The sequence below is a fragment of the Lepisosteus oculatus genome, unplaced genomic scaffold, assembly GCF_040954835.1.
Source record: "Lepisosteus oculatus isolate fLepOcu1 unplaced genomic scaffold, fLepOcu1.hap2 HAP2_SCAFFOLD_83, whole genome shotgun sequence".
Classification (NCBI taxonomy): Eukaryota; Metazoa; Chordata; class Actinopteri; order Semionotiformes; family Lepisosteidae; genus Lepisosteus; species Lepisosteus oculatus.
The window spans coordinates 541,804-561,997 of record NW_027168394.1 but is presented as its reverse complement, the minus strand read 5'-3'; the positions used below and the strand labels follow the sequence as shown (position 1 = coordinate 561,997).

At 46.9% G+C, this 20,194-nt stretch overlaps 5 non-coding genes and 1 pseudogene across 5 annotated transcripts; 4 read left to right on the top strand and 2 right to left on the bottom strand.

Moving 5' to 3' along the window:
- Positions 1–2,797: 2,797 nt before the first annotated feature.
- Positions 2,798–2,971, top strand: LOC138235836 (U1 spliceosomal RNA; annotated as a pseudogene).
- A 3,640-nt stretch (positions 2,972–6,611) lies between these two features.
- LOC138235829 (5S ribosomal RNA) lies at positions 6,612–6,730 on the top strand. The gene has a single exon (XR_011188368.1). It is a non-coding gene; the product is annotated as a 5S ribosomal RNA (ribosomal RNA).
- A 637-nt stretch (positions 6,731–7,367) lies between these two features.
- Positions 7,368–7,527, bottom strand: LOC138235831 (U1 spliceosomal RNA). The gene has a single exon (XR_011188370.1). It is a non-coding gene; the product is annotated as a U1 spliceosomal RNA (small nuclear RNA).
- A 5,248-nt stretch (positions 7,528–12,775) lies between these two features.
- LOC138235796 (U5 spliceosomal RNA) lies at positions 12,776–12,892 on the top strand. Its single transcript, XR_011188337.1, has one exon. It is a non-coding gene; the product is annotated as a U5 spliceosomal RNA (small nuclear RNA).
- A 2,259-nt stretch (positions 12,893–15,151) lies between these two features.
- Positions 15,152–15,233, bottom strand: trnas-uga (transfer RNA serine (anticodon UGA)). Its single transcript has one exon. It is a non-coding gene; the product is annotated as a tRNA-Ser (tRNA).
- A 3,067-nt stretch (positions 15,234–18,300) lies between these two features.
- Positions 18,301–18,373, top strand: trnar-acg (transfer RNA arginine (anticodon ACG)). The gene has a single exon. It is a non-coding gene; the product is annotated as a tRNA-Arg (tRNA).
- The last annotated feature ends 1,821 nt before the right edge of the window (positions 18,374–20,194 follow it).

Genomic DNA, 20,194 nt, shown 5'->3' with positions numbered 1-20,194 from the left:
CAAGGAGAAACTATCACAGTGGTTGTCCTTGCAGTGTCTGTACGGGTCAGTAGGAGAGTGGTGGGAGGAGGTGAAGGTGAGGACAAAGGCCTTTTTCATGGCTGAGGGAAGGAAGGCTGCTGCCAGACGGAGAGGAGTGCTAGCCAGGAAACAGAGGCAGCTGCAGCGTCTCTACACGATGCTGCACAGTGGCTTCGATGTGCTTGAGGATATCACCCTTTTAAAAAAGGACATCCGGAGCATAGCCGAAGAAAGTAGTCGAGGAGTGCTGTTAAGAAGCAGAGTGCAGTTCTTGGAAGAAAATGAGAAGTGTACTCGCCTCTTTTTCAGGAAAGTGGTAGGCTCCAAGTCTGTCATGGAAAGTATAGTTGATGAGGAGGGACGAGAGAGAACAGAGCCGAGTGCTATCCTCTCCTGCACCGAGGCCTTCTACTCAAGACTGTACAGCTCTACAGAGGTAAAGGATGAAGAAATTCATTTTTTTACCTCAAAGCTAGAAAACGTTTTGAGTGAAGAAGATAGGGAAGTACTTGAGAGGGATTTGACAGTAGAAGAGCTGAGACAGGCTATGGAGAGCTTACAGAAGGGGAAAACTCCGGGTGCTGACGGGCTCCCTAAAGAATTTTATTGCACCTTTTGGGATCTGCTTCAGGATCCGCTAATGCTCCTATTCGAGGAAAGCTATAAGACAGAATTGCTGCCTGACTCCTTAAGAGAAGGCACTATCTCTCTCTTGTTTAAGAAAGGAGCAAAGAATGACATAAAGAACTGGAGACCCCTCAGCCTGTTAGGCGTGGACACTAAGATCCTGTCCAAAGCCCTTTTCCTGCGCCTACAAAATGTAGTGGCCTCACTGGTAGGGAAAGAACAGACTTGTGGGATAGCAGGACGCCTGATGAGCGACAACCTGGCCTTGTTGAGGGATGTCTGTCTGTACTCAGAGGATCGCTCCCTCCCTCTGTGCATTTTAAGTGTAGACCTAGAAAAGGCCTTTGACCGCCTAAACCGGCAGTACTTAACATCGGTACTTGAGCACATGAAGTTTGGCCCCATCATGAGAAAGTGGATTAACCTGCTGTACACAGGTAGCAACAGCAGAGTAATGGTTAATGGCAATAGATCACGCCCCTTTGAAGTCTGTTCAGGGGTGAGGCAGGGCTGCCCATTATCCCCCTTGTTATTCGTTTTGGCTATGGAGCCCTTAGCCTGTGCCTTGCGCCAGGATCAGGCCATTAATGGGATACCAGTGCCTGGAAGTGGGGGAGGAGAGGTAAAGACATCTCTATACATGGATGACGTCACCTTGCTCCTCTCTGACAATGCCTCAATTAGCAGATCTCTGCAGTGCTGTGATCGTTTCTCCTTGGCTTCCTCTGCAAAAATTAACAAATCTAAGAGTGAGATTTTTTATCAGAACTGGAGGGAGCCAAAAGAAGGACATGATCTCAGGCTGCAAGAGAAGAGAATTAAGGTCCTGGGGGTGTATTTTGGAGAAGAGATGGGAACAGTAAATTGGCAGAACAAATTGCCAATCTTAAACAAAAAACTGATGCAATGGAAGGACCGAGACCTCACCATGACAGGGAAGGTGCTGGTCATCAAAGCCGAGCTCTTGCCTGTCTTGATTTTTCTGGCTTCTACCTTCCCAATCCCACACCGTGTTGCGGCGGTGCTGAGGAGATTGATGTTTCAATTTCTATGGGGTGGGAAGCAGGAAAGACTCAGAAGGGAAATAATGTACAGGCCGCTACCCTCAGGGGGGAAGTCTGTCCCAGATATTGCTACGAAGCTGCTGTGCATTTTCCTGGCCTCTGTGCTGAGAGGCTTTGCAACAGCACCTGCAGCGCGTACCTGGACTTATTTTTCCAGGCTCTGGGTAGGTAGGGAGGTGTTCAGAGTGTGGGGTGTCAGACCCAAGCTGGATGTCCCACTCTCTGACACATGCCCTGCAATTTATGGGACAGTTAAAAGTTTTCTAAGATCTCACCCAATTGGCCATATTCCCCTCCGAGATGTCAGCGTCCAAAAACTGGAAGATTTCGTTGCACCCCAGAATAATAGGCAGACCCCTGTGGGCATTTTAACATCAGCCCAAACAAGGAAGGTGTGGAAACACACATCCTCTAAGTTTCTGTGCAACATTCACAGAGATTTAGCCTGGAGTGTCGTCCACCAGTGCTTACCGGTACGAACTTTCTTGTACCGTAGGGGCCTCACCCCCAGCCCTCGCTGCGTTAGGGTGGGCTGCGGCGAGGAGGAGACTGTGACCCATCTCCTGTGGTCCTGATTTTTTGCTAAGGCCTTCTGGGCACAGTTTGAAGATTGGTTGCAGGCTCTCTCGCCCCAATTTACCCTGACCGCTGCTTTCGTGATATACGGCATCTCTCCTGTCAAACTTCCTCCTGACGTGTTTGACAGGATCTGGGCCGTGGTGAACAGTGGGAAAGACGCCCTGTGGAGAGTGAGGAACATGGGGCTGTTCAAAGGCATCGAGGTCCCAGTCAAGGCAGCAGGTAGCCTGGCCCTGTTCATCACCCGAGAGAACTATTACCTCAGAGATCTGTGGAGAGAAGGGAGGGAGGAAGCAGAAAATCTGTGGGAAATAGAGGGCATTGGACAGTATCTCAAGAAACTGTGAAAAACATTATCATGTTTAAATAAAGAATGTGATTTGCACCAGAAAAAAAGAAAATTGTTGCTATGTAACTGTTACCGTGTCAAAATGTAATGAGATGTGATCATATATACTGTTTTAAGTATGTATATTAATGTAAAGCTTTCTGATTTGTGATTTCCTGTATTTTTTTGTGAAAAGGAAATAAAGTTCTTAAAAATCGAAAAAAATCGGTTCACCCAGGGCGAGGCCCGGCCATTGCACTCCGGCTGTGCTGACCCCTGCGAATTCCCCAAATGTGGGAATCTCGACTGCATACTTTCTGGTAGTGGGGGACTGCGTTTGCGCTCTGCCCTGATGTGCTTGGTCCAAAATCAGATATGGGAGGGTTAGGACACCACGAGCTGCGTGGCTGCGGAAGGATCCCGGTTCGACAGGAGTGGACGCCGCTGCTGGTTCTCGCTGGCTTTTAGTTAGGGGTCCGGAGAAGCATCTCAAGCTAGTTCCACTACTCCTTCCGGACGTTCATTCCCTTTTCAAAGTCAGTCGTTTTGCTGTAGTCTGCGTTCTTTAGGCTGATTATCGAGGTTAGCCTTTATTTGGTCATGGGGGGCCTCGGTACTATATGCTGAGTCTAAAGACAGTTTCACACGTTTTCTGATTGCTCGGTTCTGTACCAGTGCAGACATGTCAAAACAGTGAAAAACTTTTAGATATCCAGATATTTTTCTTTACTTGCTGCTGAAATTGCACATAAAACCAAACTGTTTCCTAAGTTTAAAAGGTAAGGATTGCAATTACCACCAATGTCTGGCTAAAACTATCCTTTTAATTTGCTTTTGACATGCAATAATTAAGAGAGTTTAGCATTTAGAAAGTGTATTATCACAATCTCCAAACTTGACCATCAATTTGATATGTACTGTATATGGAATAGAAAAAACTGCAAAATTGGTAAAAATTCGTAATCGAGGAAACAACAAACCAACACATTTCCTACATTTCAAATGCATCCTAGAGCACAGTAAAGGCATTAGAAAAAATCCAGGTGTTGTCCAACACTAACCCTAACCCTAGTTCGGGCCCTTACGAACCACACCTCCACAACCTTGCCTACAAATACAGTGCCCAAAATGTAACCCAGATGACTCCAAATCAGCCAGAAACATTCAAAGTTGCACATTTAAAGTATTTTAATGTGTCACCTGTGAAAAACTTTCAGATATCCAGATCTTTTTCTTTACTTGATGCTGAAATTGCAAATAAAACCAAACTGTTTCCTAGGTTTAAAAGGTAAGGATTGCAATTACCACCAATGTCTGGCTAAAACTATCCTTTTAATTTGCTTTTGACATGCAATAATTAAGAGAGTTTAGCATTTAGAAAGTGTATTATCACAATCTCCAAACTTGACCATCATTTTGATATTTACAGTATATGGAATAGAAAAAACTGCAAAATTGGTAAAAATTCGTAATCGAGGAAACAACAAACCAACACTTTTCCTACATTTCAAATGCATCCTAGAGCACAGTAAAGGCATTAGAAAAAATCCAGGTGTTGTCCAACACTAACCCTAACCCTAGTTCGGGCCCTTACGAACCACACCTCCACAACCTTGCCTACAAATACAGTGCCCAAAATGTAACCCAGATGACTCCAAATCAGCCAGAAACATTCAAAGTTGCACATTTAAAGTATTTTAATGTGTCACCTGTGAAAAACTTTCAGATATCCAGATCTTTTTCTTTACTTGATGCTGAAATTGCAAATAAAACCAAACTGTTTCCTAGGTTTAAAAGGTAAGGATTGCAATTACCACCAATGTCTGGCTAAAACTATCCTTTTAATTTGCTTTTGACATGCAATAATTAAGAGAGTTTAGCATTTAGAAAGTGTATTATCACAATCTCCAATCTTGACCATCATTTTGATATGTACAGTATATGGAGTAGAAAAAACTGCAAAATTGGTAAAAATTCGTAATCAAGGAAACAACAAACCAACACTTTTCCTGCATTTCAAATGCATCTTAGAGCACAGTAAAGGCATTTAAAAAAATCCAGGTTGTTTTCCAACCCTAACCCTAACCCTAGTTTGGGCCCTTACAAACCACACCTCCACAACCTTGCCTACAAATACAGTGCCCAAAATGTAACCCAGTTGACTCCAAATCAGCCAGAAACATTCAAAGTTGCACATTTAAAGTATTTTAATGTGTCACCTGTGAAAAACTTTCAGATATCCAGATCTTTTTCTTTACTTGCTGCTGAAATTGGAAATAAAACCAAACTGTTTCCTAGGTTTAAAAGGTAAGGATTGCAATTACCACCACCGTCTGGCTAAAACTATCCTTTTAATTTGCTTTTGACATGCAATTATTAAGAGAGTTTAGCATTTAGAAAGTGTATTATCACAATCTCCAATCTTGACCATCATTTTGATATGTACAGTATATGGAGTAGAAAAAACTGCAAAATTGGTAAAAATTCGTAATCAAGGAAACAACAAACCAACACTTTTCCTGCATTTCAAATGCATCCTAGAGCACAGTAAAGGCATTTAAAAAAATCCAGGTGTTGTCCAACACTAACCCTAACCCTAGTTCGGGCCCTTACGAACCACACCTCCACAACCTTGCCTACAAATACAGTGCCCAAAATGTAACCCAGATGACTCCAAATCAACCAGAAACATTCAAAGTTGCACATTTAAAGTATTTTAATGTGTCACCTGTGAAAAACTTTCAGATATCCAGATCTTTTTCTTTACTTGCTGCTGAAATTGCAAATAAAACCAAACTGTTTCCTAGGTTAAAAAGGTAAGGATTGCAATTACCACCAATGTCTGGCTAAAACTATCCTTTTAATTTGCTTTTGACATGCAATAATTAAGAGAGTTTAGCATTTAGAAAGTGTATTATCACAATCTCCAATCTTGACCATCATTTTGATATGTACAGTATATGGAGTAGAAAAAACTGCAATATTGGTAAAAATTCGTAATCAAGGAAACAACAAACCAACACTTTTCCTGCATTTCAAATGCATCCTAGAGCACAGTAAAGGCATTTAAAAAAATCCAGGTTGTTTTCCAACCCTAACTCTAACCCTAGTTTGGGCCCTTACAAACCACACCTCCACAGCCACAGTGAAGGTGTGAGCCTGGCCGGCACCCGGATGGGAGATTCCCCCCCGGAAAAGCTCCGGTTGCTGCTGCTCCTGCAAGAGATATGACTGGGACCAGCAGGGAGCGCTCACCCTGCGGGCTGTGTGGCTCTCTTACGCCCCAGCCTCCTGATGGCGACACTCTGCTGCACAAACAGGCGCCGTCCTTCGGGGGAGGCGTCAAACCGAGGTCCCGACCCTCCTTGGCCATTAGGAAACCCCAGGGCGTCTCTCAAAAAGAGACGCCGGGGGTGTCCCTCTGGTGTTAGTGCTCCCCTTTACCCATCAGTCGGGGTCTCCTCCTAATCCCCGTCTCACCTGTAACAATCAATGACGAGGCCCCCCTGTCCGTGAGATTTAGTACTCGCGCAAGAGACCGGGGGCAGAGCGCAAACGCGGTCCCCCGCCCCCCACAAATTGTGCGCTCCAGGTTCCCTCTCGGGGCCCTGCAACACAGCAGAAGGGCAGCGAGAAGGAGCCTCTTGCTCTGACGCCGCAAGGCCACAAGAGGGCGGCGTGTTGGACCGGTGCGCTTTACGTGCTGAAATAAACACGCGACAGCCCCGAAATGTTTCCAGAGTGCTGTGCACTGGAGGTTTTTGTCTGGTGAAGACTTGCCTGGTGCTCCTCCGTGCAGATTGTTTGTCCTCCTCCAGTGCGGGACGAGCCAACACAAGGGAGCGCATTCGCCAACATCCAGGCACGCAATGCGATTTGGAAAGCAGCTCCTTTCCAAAGAGTTGCACACGAACGATCCTTCAGTCCCGCTCAGGGGCACGGAGCCCCCGCCACACACAGCTTCAAGTAGCGAGTCAGGCGCCGGGGCTTTCGCTTACGGCCACACCACCCTGAACATGCCTGATCTCGTCTGATCTTGGAAGCTAAGCAGGGTTGGGCCTGGTTAGTACTTGGATGGGAGACCGCCTGGGAATACCAGGTGCTGTAAGCCTTTGCTCTCCTGACCAGCAGGGGTCGCTGTTGGTGCCATAGGCTTTGGGAGGAAAACCTGCAGGATGGAAAGGTGATCTATAGCCTCATCTCTAAAGATGTTTTGTTGCTGTGGCATGTGTGTGACCCATATTCAAAGAAAAAAAACCCGTCTGTAAAACGAATATCGAAGCTGCCTCTAAATCTGCAAATGAAGATGAGTCGATAAACCACTCGTTTTTCGTATAACTAGACATATATTCATTTGTTACCGATTTCATTCATTGAGCACGGATACAATAGAGGTACAGCCATTCACTGTTTGACATGTCTGCACTGGTACAGAACCGAGCAATCAGAAAACGGGTGAAACTGTCTTTAGTCTCAGCATACAGTACCGAGGCCCCCCATGACCAAATAAAGGCTAACCTCGATAATCAGCCTAAAGAACGCAGACTACAGCAAAACGACTGACTTTGAAAAGGGAATGAACGTCCGGAAGGAGTAGTGGAACTAGCTTGAGATGCTTCTCCGGACCCCTAACTAAAAGCCAGCGAGAACCAGCAGCGGCGTCCACTCCTGTCGAACCGGGATCCTTCCGCAGCCACGCAGCTCGTGGTGTCCTAACCCTCCCGTATCTGATTTTGGACCAAGCACATCAGGGGAGAGCGCGAACGCAGTCCCCCACTACCAGAAATTATGCAGTCGAGATTCCCTCATTTGGGGAATTCGCAGGGGTCAGCACAGCCGGAGTGCAATGGCCGAGCCTCGCCCTGGGTGAACCGATTTCGATTTTTCGATTTTTAAGAACTTTATTTTCTTTTCACAATAAAATACAGGACATCACAAATCAGAAAGCTTTACATTAATATACATACTTAAAACAGTATATATGATCACATCTCATTACATTTTGACACGGTAACAGTTACATAGTAACAATTTATTTTTTTCTGGTGCAAATCACATTCTTTACTTAAACATGATAATGTTTTTCACAGTCTCTTGAGATATTGACCTATGCTCTCTATTTCCCACAGATTTTCTGCTTCCTCCCTCCCTTCTCTCCACAGATCTCTGAGGTAATAGTTCTCTCGGGTGATGAACAGGGCCAGGCTACCTGCTGCCTTGACTGGGACCTCGATGCCTTTGAACAGCCCCATGTTCCTCACTCTCCACAGGGCGTCTTTCCCACTGTTCACCACGGCCCAGATCCTGTCAAACACGTCAGGAGGAAGTTTGACAGGAGAGATGCCGTATATGACGAAAGCAGCGGTCAGGGTAAATTGGGGCGAGAGAGCCTGCAACCAATCTTCAAACTGTGCCCAGAAGGCCTTAGCAAAAAAACAGGACCACAGGAGATGGGTCACAGTCTCCTCCTCGCCGCAGCCCACCCTAACGCAACGAGGGCTGGGGGTGAGGCCCCTACGGTACAAGAAAGTTCGTACCGGTAAGCACTGGTGGACGAGACTCCAGGCTAAATCTCTGTGAATGTTGCACAGAAACTTAGAGGATGTGTGTTTCCACACCTTCCTTGTTTGGGCTGATGTTAAAATGCCCACAGGGGTCTGCCTATTATTCTGGGGTGCAACGAAATCTTCCAGTTTTTGGACGCTGACATCTCGGAGGGGAATATGGCCAATTGGGTGAGATCTTAGAAAACTTTTAACTGTCCCATAAATTGCAGGGCATGTGTCAGAGAGTGGGACGTCCAGCTTGGGTCTGACACCCCACACTCTGAACACCTCCCTACCTACCCAGAGCCTGGAAAAATAAGTCCAGGTACGCGCTGCAGGTGCTGTTGCAAAGCCTCTCAGCACAGAGGCCAGGAAAATGCACAGCAGCTTCGTAGCAATATCTGGGACAGACTTCCCCCCTGAGGGTAGCGGCCTGTACATTATTTCCCTTCTGAGTCTTTCCTGCTTCCCACCCCATAGAAATTGAAACATCAATCTCCTCAGCACCGCCGCAACACGGTGTGGGATTGGGAAGGTAGAAGCCAGAAAATTCAAGACAGGCAAGAGCTCGGCTTTGATGACCAGCACCTTCCCTGTCATGGTGAGGTCTCGGTCCTTCCATTGCATCAGTTTTTTGTTTAAGATTGGCAATTTGTTCTGCCAATTTACTGTTCCCATCTCTTCTCCAAAATACACCCCCAGGACCTTAATTCTCTTCTCTTGCAGCCTGAGATCATGTCCTTCTATTGGCTCCCTCCAGTTCTGATAAAAAATCTCACTCTTAGATTTGTTAATTTTTGCGGAGGAAGCCAAAGAGAAACGATCACAGCACTGCAGAGCTCTGCTAATTGAGGCATTGTCAGAGAGGAGCAGGGTGACGTCATCCATGTATAGAGATGTCTTTACCTCTCCTCCCCCACTTCCAGGCACTGGTATCCCATTAATGGCCTGATCCTGGCGCAAGGCACAGGCTTAAGGGCTCCATAGCCAAAACGAATAACAAGGGGGATAATGGGCAGCCCTGCCTCACCCCTGAACAGACTTCAAAGGGGCGTGATCTATTGCCATTAACCATTACTCTGCTGTTGCTACCTGTGTACAGCAGGTTAATCCACTTTCTCATGATGGGGCCAAACTTCATGTGCTCAAGTACCGATGTTAAGTACTGCCGGTTTAGGCGGTCAAAGGCCTTTTCTAGGTCTACGCCTAAAATGCACAGAGGGAGGGAGCGATCCTCTGAGTACAGACAGACATCCCTCAACAAGGCCAGGTTGTCGCTCATCAGGCGTCCTGCTATCCCACAAGTCTGTTCTTTCCCTACCAGTGAGGCCACTACATTTTGTAGGCGCAGGATCTTAGTGTCCACGCCTAAGAGGCTGAGGGGTCTCCAGTTCTTTATGTCATTCTTTGCTCCTTTCTTAAACAAGAGAGAGATAGTGCCTTCTCTTAAGGAGTCAGGCAGCAATTCTGTCTTATAGCTTTCCTCGAATAGGAGCAGTAGCGGATCCTGAAGCAGATCCCAAAAGGTGCAATAAAATTCTTTAGGGAGCCCGTCAGCACCCGGAGTTTTCCCCTTCTGTAAGCTCTCCATAGCCTGTCTCAGCTCTTCTACTGTCAAATCCCTCTCAAGTACTTCCCTATCTTCTTCACTCAAAACGTTTTCTAGCTTTGAGGTAAAAAAATGAATTTCTTCATCCTTTAACTCTGTAGAGCTGTACAGTCTTGAGTAGAAGGCCTCGGTGCAGGAGAGGATAGCACTCGGCTCTGTTCTCTCTCGTCCCTCCTCATCAACTACACTTTCCATGACAGACTTGGAGCCTACCACTTTCCTGAAAAAGAAGCGAGTACACTTCTTATTTTCTTCCAAGAACTGCACTCTGCTTCTTAACAGCACTCCTCGACTACTTTCTTCGGCTATGCTCCGGATGTCCTTTTTTAAAAGGGTGATATCCTCGAGCACATCGAAGCCACTGTGCAGCATTGTGTAGAGACGCTGCAGCTGCCTCTGTTTCCTGGCTAGCACTCCTCTCCGTCTGGCAGCAGCCTTCCTTCTCTCAGCCATGAAAAAGGCCTTTGTCCTCATCTTCACCTCCTCCCACCACTCTCCTACTGACCCGTACAGACACTGCAAGGACAGCCAAAGTGATAGTTTCTCCTTGTAGCGGGATACTACCCCCTCGTTCTCTAGCAGCTTTGTGTTGAGTTTCCAGAGGCCTGGGCCAAAGACAGTCCCGCCCTGGAGTTCCACTCTACACCCTAAAGCCTGATGATCTGAGAAGAAGACAGGCTGAAGAGTGACCCCAACAACTTTCACTCTCTCTGAGACAAAGCAATAGTCAATTCTGGAGCTGCTATTCCTCCCTGACCATGTATATCCTGCTGTTGCGGGATATATACATCTATATGTGTCTGAGAGTTTGAACTAAGTTTTGCAGGGCCAGTGAGCTGGAATCCAATTTTATCGGAGAGCTAGACTGCCTGTCTGTGTGCTCTAAGATACAATTAAAATCCCCTCCCACTATCACGTCAGTGCTACTTAACAATAGGGGAGAGAGTGCCTTGAGTAGCTCCACCCTTCCTCCCACGTCAGTAGGACAATACACATTGATTAGCCGCAGGTTAACGGTCCCCCATTCCACAGCAACCTGCCATCTATGACCCTCTGAATACTTTTCAATTTGAAAGCCCATCCTTTGAAAAGAATGGCCACGCCAGAGGCTCTGTTGTTATTGTCCCCTGACCAAACAGAAGGCCCTTTATCCCACCTATCTTCAAAGCTTTTATACCTCTCTTGATAGGCTAAAGCACACTCCTGCAACATCAACACATCTCCCTCTCTCTGCTGGAGGTAATCAAAGACACACTGGCATTTAACTCTGTCATTGATACCTCTGGTGTTAAGAGAAATTATGTTTAGAGCCATATTACATAAGAAAGTGGAACCAGTCTTTACAAAACACATTTCTCTTCGGTCTCACCTGTTACCTTCTTCTTTTTCTTTTTCTTCTTACCAATTTCCTGCCAGCCATCCTCTGAATGAGCCTTCATCAGGGTGGCAGCAGTAAAAGCGTTCACGGAGTCCATTTCAAGGAAGGGGGTAGAAGGAGGGGTGGAGGGGTTCCAGCTGTCCCCATCACCATGCTCTCCTTCCTCCTCGCTCGGGGAGAAAACAGAGTCATTTTTCCTTTTCCTCAAGTCCAGCTCTTGGGAGCACTGAGGGGAAAGGGGTGCAGCCGATGCACCAGTCTCCTCTTCCCCCTCACCCACCAGCTGTTGCAGATCCTCCGTGACGGACTGGATGGAGGAGAGAAGGGCATCTGTAGCACTTGCAGAGTCTGAGAAAAGCAGCTCCGCTGAATCCTGGGTATCGTCGCTGGACCCGCTCCACCGGTGGGGGCCCCACACTGGCCCTCGTTCTGAGGAGCAGGAGTGGGGGAGGGGTCCTCGCTGTTCTCGGGGGTTTTCAAACCCTCGTGCTTGTCTGGTGCAGTCTGCGGTTGTGGGAGCGTAGTGGATTTCTCTTCCACCGACCCCGGAGCCACAGCAGGACTGATCCTGGCTGGAGGCTGAGACTCTTTGTCCAACAAGGGTTCTTTGTTTGACTTGTTGTTTGCTTTGGCTTTTCGGGCCGGTTTGGCTGAAACAAGCACTGCCTCATCCTTTCTCATTTTGAGTTTATTGGCGTAGGCGTGAGGGCAGTTCTTAAAAACGTGTCCTTCCGAGCCACATAAATTGCACTTTGGCAGCATTGAACAGTCAGAGGCTAAATGTCCCTGTTTGCCACAGGTCTTGCAGCATTTCACAGTGCAGGACGATGCCAGGTGTCCCACAGCACCACAGCGCCGACGCACCTTTGGTTGTCCCACATAAAAAACATAGCCATTGCAGGCGCCAAGCCGGATTGTAGAGGGCAGGTGCCTTAAGCCTCCATTTACATTGTCCGGTAGCAAGCGAACCTCAAATTTTCTTGCTCCTGTTTTTATACCGTCAACATCTCTAACCTCAGTTCCATGGTGGACGGTGCAGTACTGCTTAAGCCAGGTGTGAATGTCCTCCGTCTTTGCCATTTCCGAGAACATAACAACATGCACCGTTTTCCTCTCTCTCTGTGTCAGAGGCTGCAAGTTGATCTTCTCAAGGGCAGGAACTTTCCCTCTTTTTGCCTCAAACACATCCACACATTGTTCAAACAGAGAATAGGTAGCAAAAACAACCTCAAATGCTTTCTGACCTGGGAGAGCGAAGATGAAATCCAAGTGCCGAGGTTCAAAGCCACGTTCCTTCTGTAACACTTTTCTGCTGAACTGCATACGATCCATGAAGAGGTCATCCAAAAGCTCAAAACGTACAGCATTCTTGCGGGATCCAAAGGTTGCCATCTCAAACTGCAAAACAAACACTGCTTCCAGAAAACAAGAAAACAATCCAACTACTCCAACTACAGGCTGATCAAGGTATCTCCCCTGCCAGGTAAGCCGAGAGCTGCAGGCGATGAGCCCGGAGCTGAACGGGCCGCACTGGCTCGTTTGTAAGGCCAGGTGCATTGCCAACCACGACCGGCAGGGCAGAGGACTTGAAGGCGGCCTGGGCTCCTGCAGCTGTCCAGCCACGCACTCTGGTTTCTCTTCATCTCGTACAAATCTTTTGCCTTTTACTAAAGATTTCCATGGAGAGGAGCATGAATGAGTTCCATACAATTTTTGTGCTTCCCTGCCTTCGGGTGGGGCGCAGCTGGGCTGGTCAAAGAGAGAAAACAAAACCGCTCACAATCGCTCTTACAATGCAGTAAGTAGCACAGGCTACTTAAACACATGAATGCAAAACAGCATTTTTCAGCTGATTTAAAATGTACCTAAAGGAAAAGCATTATTGAAGACCATCAATTACCAAGAGCTTTTGTCAAAGGTTTTGGTGGTCATTTTGAATGACCACAGAGCGCTGTGACCTCGTTTTTACATCTCATCCAAAAGACAGCGCCCTTTTACAACACAGCATCTCCGTCACTATACTGGGGCATTGGGACCCGCACAGACCTCAGGGTGAGCGCCCCCCCGCCGGCACCATTAACACCGCTTCCAGCTGGAAGCTTTGTTTTTCCCTGTAGCTCACCCTTATCCGGGTACTGACCTGGCTCACACCTGCTTAGCTTCAGTGGGTTTTCAGTTGCGAGTTGCAAGGGGATGCAAGTGATGGAGCCGCTCGCTGCAAAAGCCACTGCACTGGCCAGGAATCGAACCCGAGCCTCCCACGTGGCAGGCGAGAATTCTACCACTGAACCACCAATGCTCAGTGCCTAGGCCTTCAAAAAAGACGCTTTTTTGGTGCTCTGTGCAAAACGCATCGACATCTGCTTCCAGCTGCAAAATGCCATTCGCGGACGCTGAAGAACTTATTTCCAAGGCAGCGAGTACAAGCGATTGGGCGTTTTAAAACCACCAGGAACAGCAAAGAGGCACGCTTCTTTGATTGTGCCGAAACACACCGACTGGAGGCGGACAACGTAGTCGGCAGGATTGGATCCTACGCGAGGAGACCCCAATGGATTTCTAGTCCATCGCCTTAACCACTCGGCCACGACTACAGCAAGCCCCACCGCCGCTGCGTTCTTGCTACAATCTTACCTGGATTGCGAGGCGCCAGCGGAAGCCTATTTCAAAGTCGTTCTCCGTTTCAAAAAAACATTTCCAAAATACAAGCCTTGCAGACAGACACGCCTCAGAGGACTTAAGGGTGGCTTCATGTCGGAATGATAAAGTCTCCCCGTCCGGACATGAAAATGCCACTTTGTTACACACAAAAAAAGAATCAACAACAGAGAAATGCCCACAAGCATTTGAAAAGCCGCACCACGTCGCACTTGAAATAGCTCTTATATTAGTGGTAGACGCAGGAATCGCCTTTTTATTTACGCTCTTACCAACGCGATGGAAAGCAAAACAAAGCAAAGCAGAGCAAAACAAAACAAAACAAACAAACGAAAACCCTCACGTCCTGCACTTGCATATAACGCCGTTACGTGTCCAAGCGGTATTGTACGTCATCCTAGCACTGCACCCCGGGTCGTACGGTATATGGGAACGAGCACACGCCACGAATCGTCTCGAATCACTCCCTACAGCTGTAAGGCGCCTTGAAGCGTGCACCCCCAACATTCTTCTTTGCTCATCTGTGAAAGGTAAACTCTTGAGCAAACTCTGAACCAGCTCTAAGGAAACTAATCCGATTAGACGTTACTTTGACTCATCTTCTTACGCTCAGTGCCGGATTGCTCAAACTCCAGCTAGGGTTAGGGTTAGCATTCCCACGCTACTTAGACACTTTGTTTACGCTCAGTGCTGGATTTTGGGAACTTCAGGACGAGTGGGAATTTTCTCCTATCTGTCCATTCTGTTTTGTTTTGGAGACTCTTGGCTGCCTATGTTGTTCAGTGCAGCGTGAAGGAAACATTTTCCAAAACTGTGTCAGCTCAAAAGTTGTAAGAAAACCTCTCCAGCTGCTTTAACTCTCTTCATTTTTGTCATTTAATGTGACACTCGATGTATAACTGGAGCCTCACATATGCAAATGGTGAGGCTCCAGTTCGACACCCAGTTCGACACCACTTTACAGTATATGACAAAAGCATGGCAGACTGTGCCGGACCAGCTGGTAACTTCCGCTTATTTTGACCATATTAATCATTGGAAATCTTCCCACTTGCATTTGTGACACCTGATTTTGGCTCCACCTAAGACACTCTTAAATCTTCAAACACTTTTCTCTTCTCCCGCAACACACTTGTCTGTCGGCACTATGTGGCAGCGTTGCATGACAACCCATCTCACCACGGAAAGGAACCTAACAGCTTTGGTAAGAGACTAGAATCACCTGAAGAACTGCTTTCCATGGAAGCAGGACCAAGCGATGTAGCATTTTTATAGTACCAGGAAAGGAGAAGCGGCACTTCGCCTTTGCCGCACAGGCACAAGGTGACGTGCGGCAGACGCCGTAGTCGGCAGGATTCGAACCTGAGCGGGGAGTCCCCAATGGATTTCAAGTCCATTGCCTTAACTATTCGGCCACGACTACAGCGAGCTCGCCGCCGCCCCATTCCTCCTATAATCTAACACGGAGTGCGAGGTGGCTGCGGAAACTTTTTTAAAGTCGCTCTCCGTTAAAAAAAAAATACCTTTCACAAGATACATGCCGGCAGACAGACACGCCTCATAGGGTTTAAGGCTGGCTTCACGTTCAAATGATAAAGTCTCCCCGTCCGGATGTCAAAATGCAACTTTGGCAGACAGAAAAAACATCAACAAACCACAAATGTGGACAAGGATTTTACAAGCTGCACCACACTGCACTTTCAAAAGCATTTACATTCGTGTTAGATGCAGGAATTGTCTTTGTTTTGCGCGCTTACGAACGCCATAGAAAACGAAACAAAACAAAAGCCCTCAGCTCCTGCACTTGATTATAATGCCGTTACGTGTCGAAGCAGGAATTTACGTCATCTTACCACTGTAACATGGGGAATAGAGGGAAATGAACACACGCTACGAATCGTCTCAATCACTCCCTAGAGTCGTAAGGCACATTGAAGGGTGCACCCCCATCATTAATCGTTGGGCCTCTGTAAAAGGAAAGCTCTTGAGCAGTCTTTGAAACAGCTCGGATGAAACACTTGATTGCTTCCATGTGCATCTGGAGCCCACTTCTTATTTTCACTTCACGCCGCCCAAAGCATTTCTAAAACAGGAGATTCGCGTTTGGGAATGCGCCCTGCCCTACAAATAAAACAGGTCTACGGGTCTGAAACCTGCTCCATGGAAAACAGTTCTGTTGCGCTTTTGATCCAAGGGAGATTCTCTGTTCTTACTTTTTGATGACATAACACCCAAAGGGGCTTCTTTGGAGCTGGATTCCAACCAGCATCCTAAAGTTTCTTGGCGGTATCCTTTACAGTCCTCTGTTCGGTCGACAAGGAACAGAAGGGGGCAGCTTTCCTCACACATACAGTGCAATGTACTGTAGTGTTCCCCTTCATTGAATTCGCAGTTCTGCATCAGACCTCAAACTCGTTTCCTTAGCTTGGATTTAAGCCACGAAGCAGGCTTCTACTGTATAAACGTCTAGAGGAATCACAAACTATTTGAGAGGCCATCATCCCATTGGGAACTGACAAAGTCTATCCCTAAACACCTAGCGCAGTCTCTCGAGAGACTGTCAAAAATCGCTTTCTCCGTTTGTGCTGCAAGTAAGTGAAAACGCGGTCTCAACCCAAAGCCACTTGGCAGCAGCGGCACGTAAATACTGTTACTGCCACTGCTCGATACCGACGTTAGCCTACTATACCATGTTCAGCCACCGCTAGAAAATGTAAGGCTCTAGTACTGGAGCAAACAAAAGGAGGGCCAACGTCGAACAGGCACACGTGTCAGACATAGAGAGCGACGAGGAATTGATTCAAACCCATGCATGTAGAGCACAATGAATTAATAGTCCATCGCCTTAACCACTCGGCCACCTTGTCAACGAAACTGGGCTGTCCAGACATGGGTTGGCGCGCTCCAGATGATCTTTTTATTTTTTTTCCCTCGTACTCGAGGGTCCTTTTCCTGTTCCACATGCAATTTCAACATTTTCCTTGGGAGATGTCAAGCCAGCAAGCCACTGCTGTGGTTCAGTGGCCAGTGTGGAGTTCAGTGGCCCTGTTGTACACAGAAAGCACATTGAGCTCCTTGGACATGAAAAGTTCCAGATAAAAGCCATTTGTCATCCTTTCTCTTGGTGTCGATGTTGCTATTGTATAAAGGTGGCAACTTGCTCAGCGAGCAGGCGGAGCACACACCGAATGCAGATGTGTCTGAGTGGTGTGTCCAAGTGGCTGCAAAAGGACAACTATCCCGGGGCGCCGTGGCTTAGTTGGTTAAAGTGCTTGTCTCTTAAACAGGAGATCCTGAGTCCGAATCCCAGTGGTGCCTTCTTTGTTGTGTCTTCTTGAACAGAACTGGTCCTTACAGACAACCGCCTACGGCTAGACTTAATTAAATGCAAGTATTCATTTCCTGTCTTTAACGCGACTTGTTTTTCTTAAAATGGATGCAACTTGCAAAACATGAAATACAAACATTGCTAATCAGCACTAGCGGCTGGCAAAAAAAAAGAAGTCAGCAATGTTTTTTTTCTTTAACCTTAACCCTGCTAATGGAGAAGAGTTAAACGACCGAGTCTATGCAGCTTAAACGGTGCTCATGTCGGGTTCTTAGCTGAAAGGGTGGTAAATCACGCTCACCCCAGTCCTTAATCTTTTAAAAGGATACAAAATTGAACCTAGTCGCCACATCACATACATCCTGTTCAACGATAAAAAGGTGACATCTATCCTCGATCCAGAGTAAATCCCACGTTGAGGGCATATTGTTTTCCACTTTACCATGAGTCGGGCTCAGCTGCACAGAGGCGAGAGCAGAGCAATGAGGTCACGGGGACAGGGGAGTCACACGCTGGCGGTTTAAACACGCGGAAGAAAACTGAGGGATCCACAGTATGTGGACCCTCCGTGCGCCATCAGTCCGCACTCCGGACTCTGAATCCTGCCATCCAAGTTAAGATCTCGGCGGAACCTGAGGCGCAGTTCCTTCTTAAAACGTAATCTGGTGAGCATTTCTAGAATCGTACTTGTATAGATGCAGCCTTTAATGTGTTGCTAGGTTAAAATTGATGACTTCTTGAACTTCAGTAGGCAACTGCCCTCTTGATTTCGGATTTAATTTCTTTATTACAGGGGCGCTTTTATGAAGACAGAGTCATGTTCAGGTACTTTGCTTGATGGAGGAAGCATATTTCAGACTCTGTGATCTGCTCACCTGCAAAGGTCTGCTGTACTACTACAAGAGAGAAGTAGAGTCTGGAAGAATGGACAATTTTATGATGCTTTGGAAGATAATGTTTTTTTTTTTCTTTGAAATCGAAATGAATCAGAATATCAGTGCAAAAGACAAACTCTTGGTTTGGTTTAAAAAGATATGGTTTTAAAACAGACAAAATGTAGAAAACAGGTGTTTCTCACTTTTGGAAAAGAATGGACCGGGGGTAATATTTTACTAGTTGCAGTGCTGATCTCACTGGGTTACAGTCCTGCAGTGTCATACCAGGGCCAGTGGCCCAATGGATAACGCGTCTGACTACGGATCAGGAGATTGCAGGTTCGACTCCTGCCTGGCTCGGGTCGTTTTTAAATGCATCGGGCTACTCCCTAAGTAGTCTGTGCTACTTACTGCATTGTAATCGTACCCAGTAAGAGATTTCCTTCATGTAAATGAACTGCACCTGACAGCTTTAGAAAAACACCTGGGCTCAATACGGTGCTGAGAGCTCAGCGTTGCTGTTCTAATTAGCACGCACTCCATCAGCTATGAGCCCGAACCTTTCAATTATTCCGATCAGTAAGTCAACACGTAGTCCACATGAACGGTAGAAATATTCTCTTGTCTGTCTCTTGTTTGTATAGAACTGAATGTCCCTGACAATGTACTGTTAGTTTTAATTGAAGAACGGCATTTGTGTTCAAATATACCAGACAAGTTTATGTAACTGCTCATGCGACACTCAGTTGTAATTAGTCAAGAAATAAAGTCGAACAACAGCTGCGGGTTTGATTCTGAACGTATCAGATTGCAGCGCCTTTTACTTCCATTGACAAATGATAGAGATTCGAAGAGAGATCCTTCAGACCAGCAAGCAAACCCACGGCTATTTCGGTTTTCTATCTAGGCAACGTTGGTGTCTGCAATAGCATACATGAAAGCGTGATGCAATTTCTGTGGCTACATTTGTTGCACGTCATGCACAGTAAGAGTGTTTCTAACACCAAATAAAAAGTCAACAATTAGCGATCACGCCTTCTCCTCAGTTAACCCACTGAAACCCTTGCTGTTAACAGTTCTTTACTGCGTGCTTTAAGAGCACCTACACATCGTGTCGGTTCTTACAGCTTTATTCATTAGGTTTTCAAAGGCATAAGTAGAGCACCAGAGGTGCGAACGCAAAATGTGTGGTTATCTGAAGAATTGCTTTCCATGGCAGCGGGGCCAAGCGATTTAGCGTTTTTATAGTACCAGGAAAGGAGAAGCGGCACTTCGCCTCTGCCGCGCAGGCACAAGGCGACGTGCGGCAGACGCCGGAGTCGGCAGGTTTCGAACCTGCGCGGGGAAGCCCCAACGCATTTCGAGCCCATCGCCTTAACCACTCGAGCACGACAAATGCGAGCTCCCCGCCGCCGCATTCCTCCTATAATCAAACACGGACTGCGAGGTGGCTGCGGAAACCTTTTTAAAGTTGCTCTCCGTTAAAAAAAATACCTTTCACAAGATTCGTGCCGGCAGACAGACACGCCTCAGAGGGTTTAAGGCTGGCTTCACGTTCAAATGATAAAGTCCCCCAGTCCGGATGTCAAAATGCAACTTTGGCAGACAGAAAAAACATCAACAAACCACAAATGTGGACAAGGATTTTACAAGCTGCACCACACTGCACTTTCAAAAGCATTTACATTCGTGTTAGACGCAGGAATTGCCTTTGATTTGCGCGCTTACGAACGCCATGGAAAACGAAACAAAACTAAAGCCCTCAGCTCCTGCACTTGATTATAATCCCGTTACGTGTCGAAGCAGGAATTTAAGTCATCCTACCACTGCAACACGGGGAATAGAGGGAAATGAGCACAAGCTACGAATTGTCTCTAATCAGTCCCTACAGTTGTAAGACGCCTGGAAGCGTGCACCCCCATCATTAATCTTTGCGCATCTGTGCAAGGTAAACTCTGGAGCAGTCTCTGAAACGGCTCAAAGGAAACACGTGATTGATTCCATGTGCATCTGGGGTTCATTTCTTATTTACATTTAATTCAAGGGAAAGGCTTGGGTCAGTTTCAGACGGCCTCCAACAGCGAGATTCAAGCGCCCCATCTTCAGCCCAATCTGCGCCGCCAGAATGCCAACGGCTCCTCTGGTCTCCGGGGTGCGGTTGTGACCCCGTAACCTAAAGTG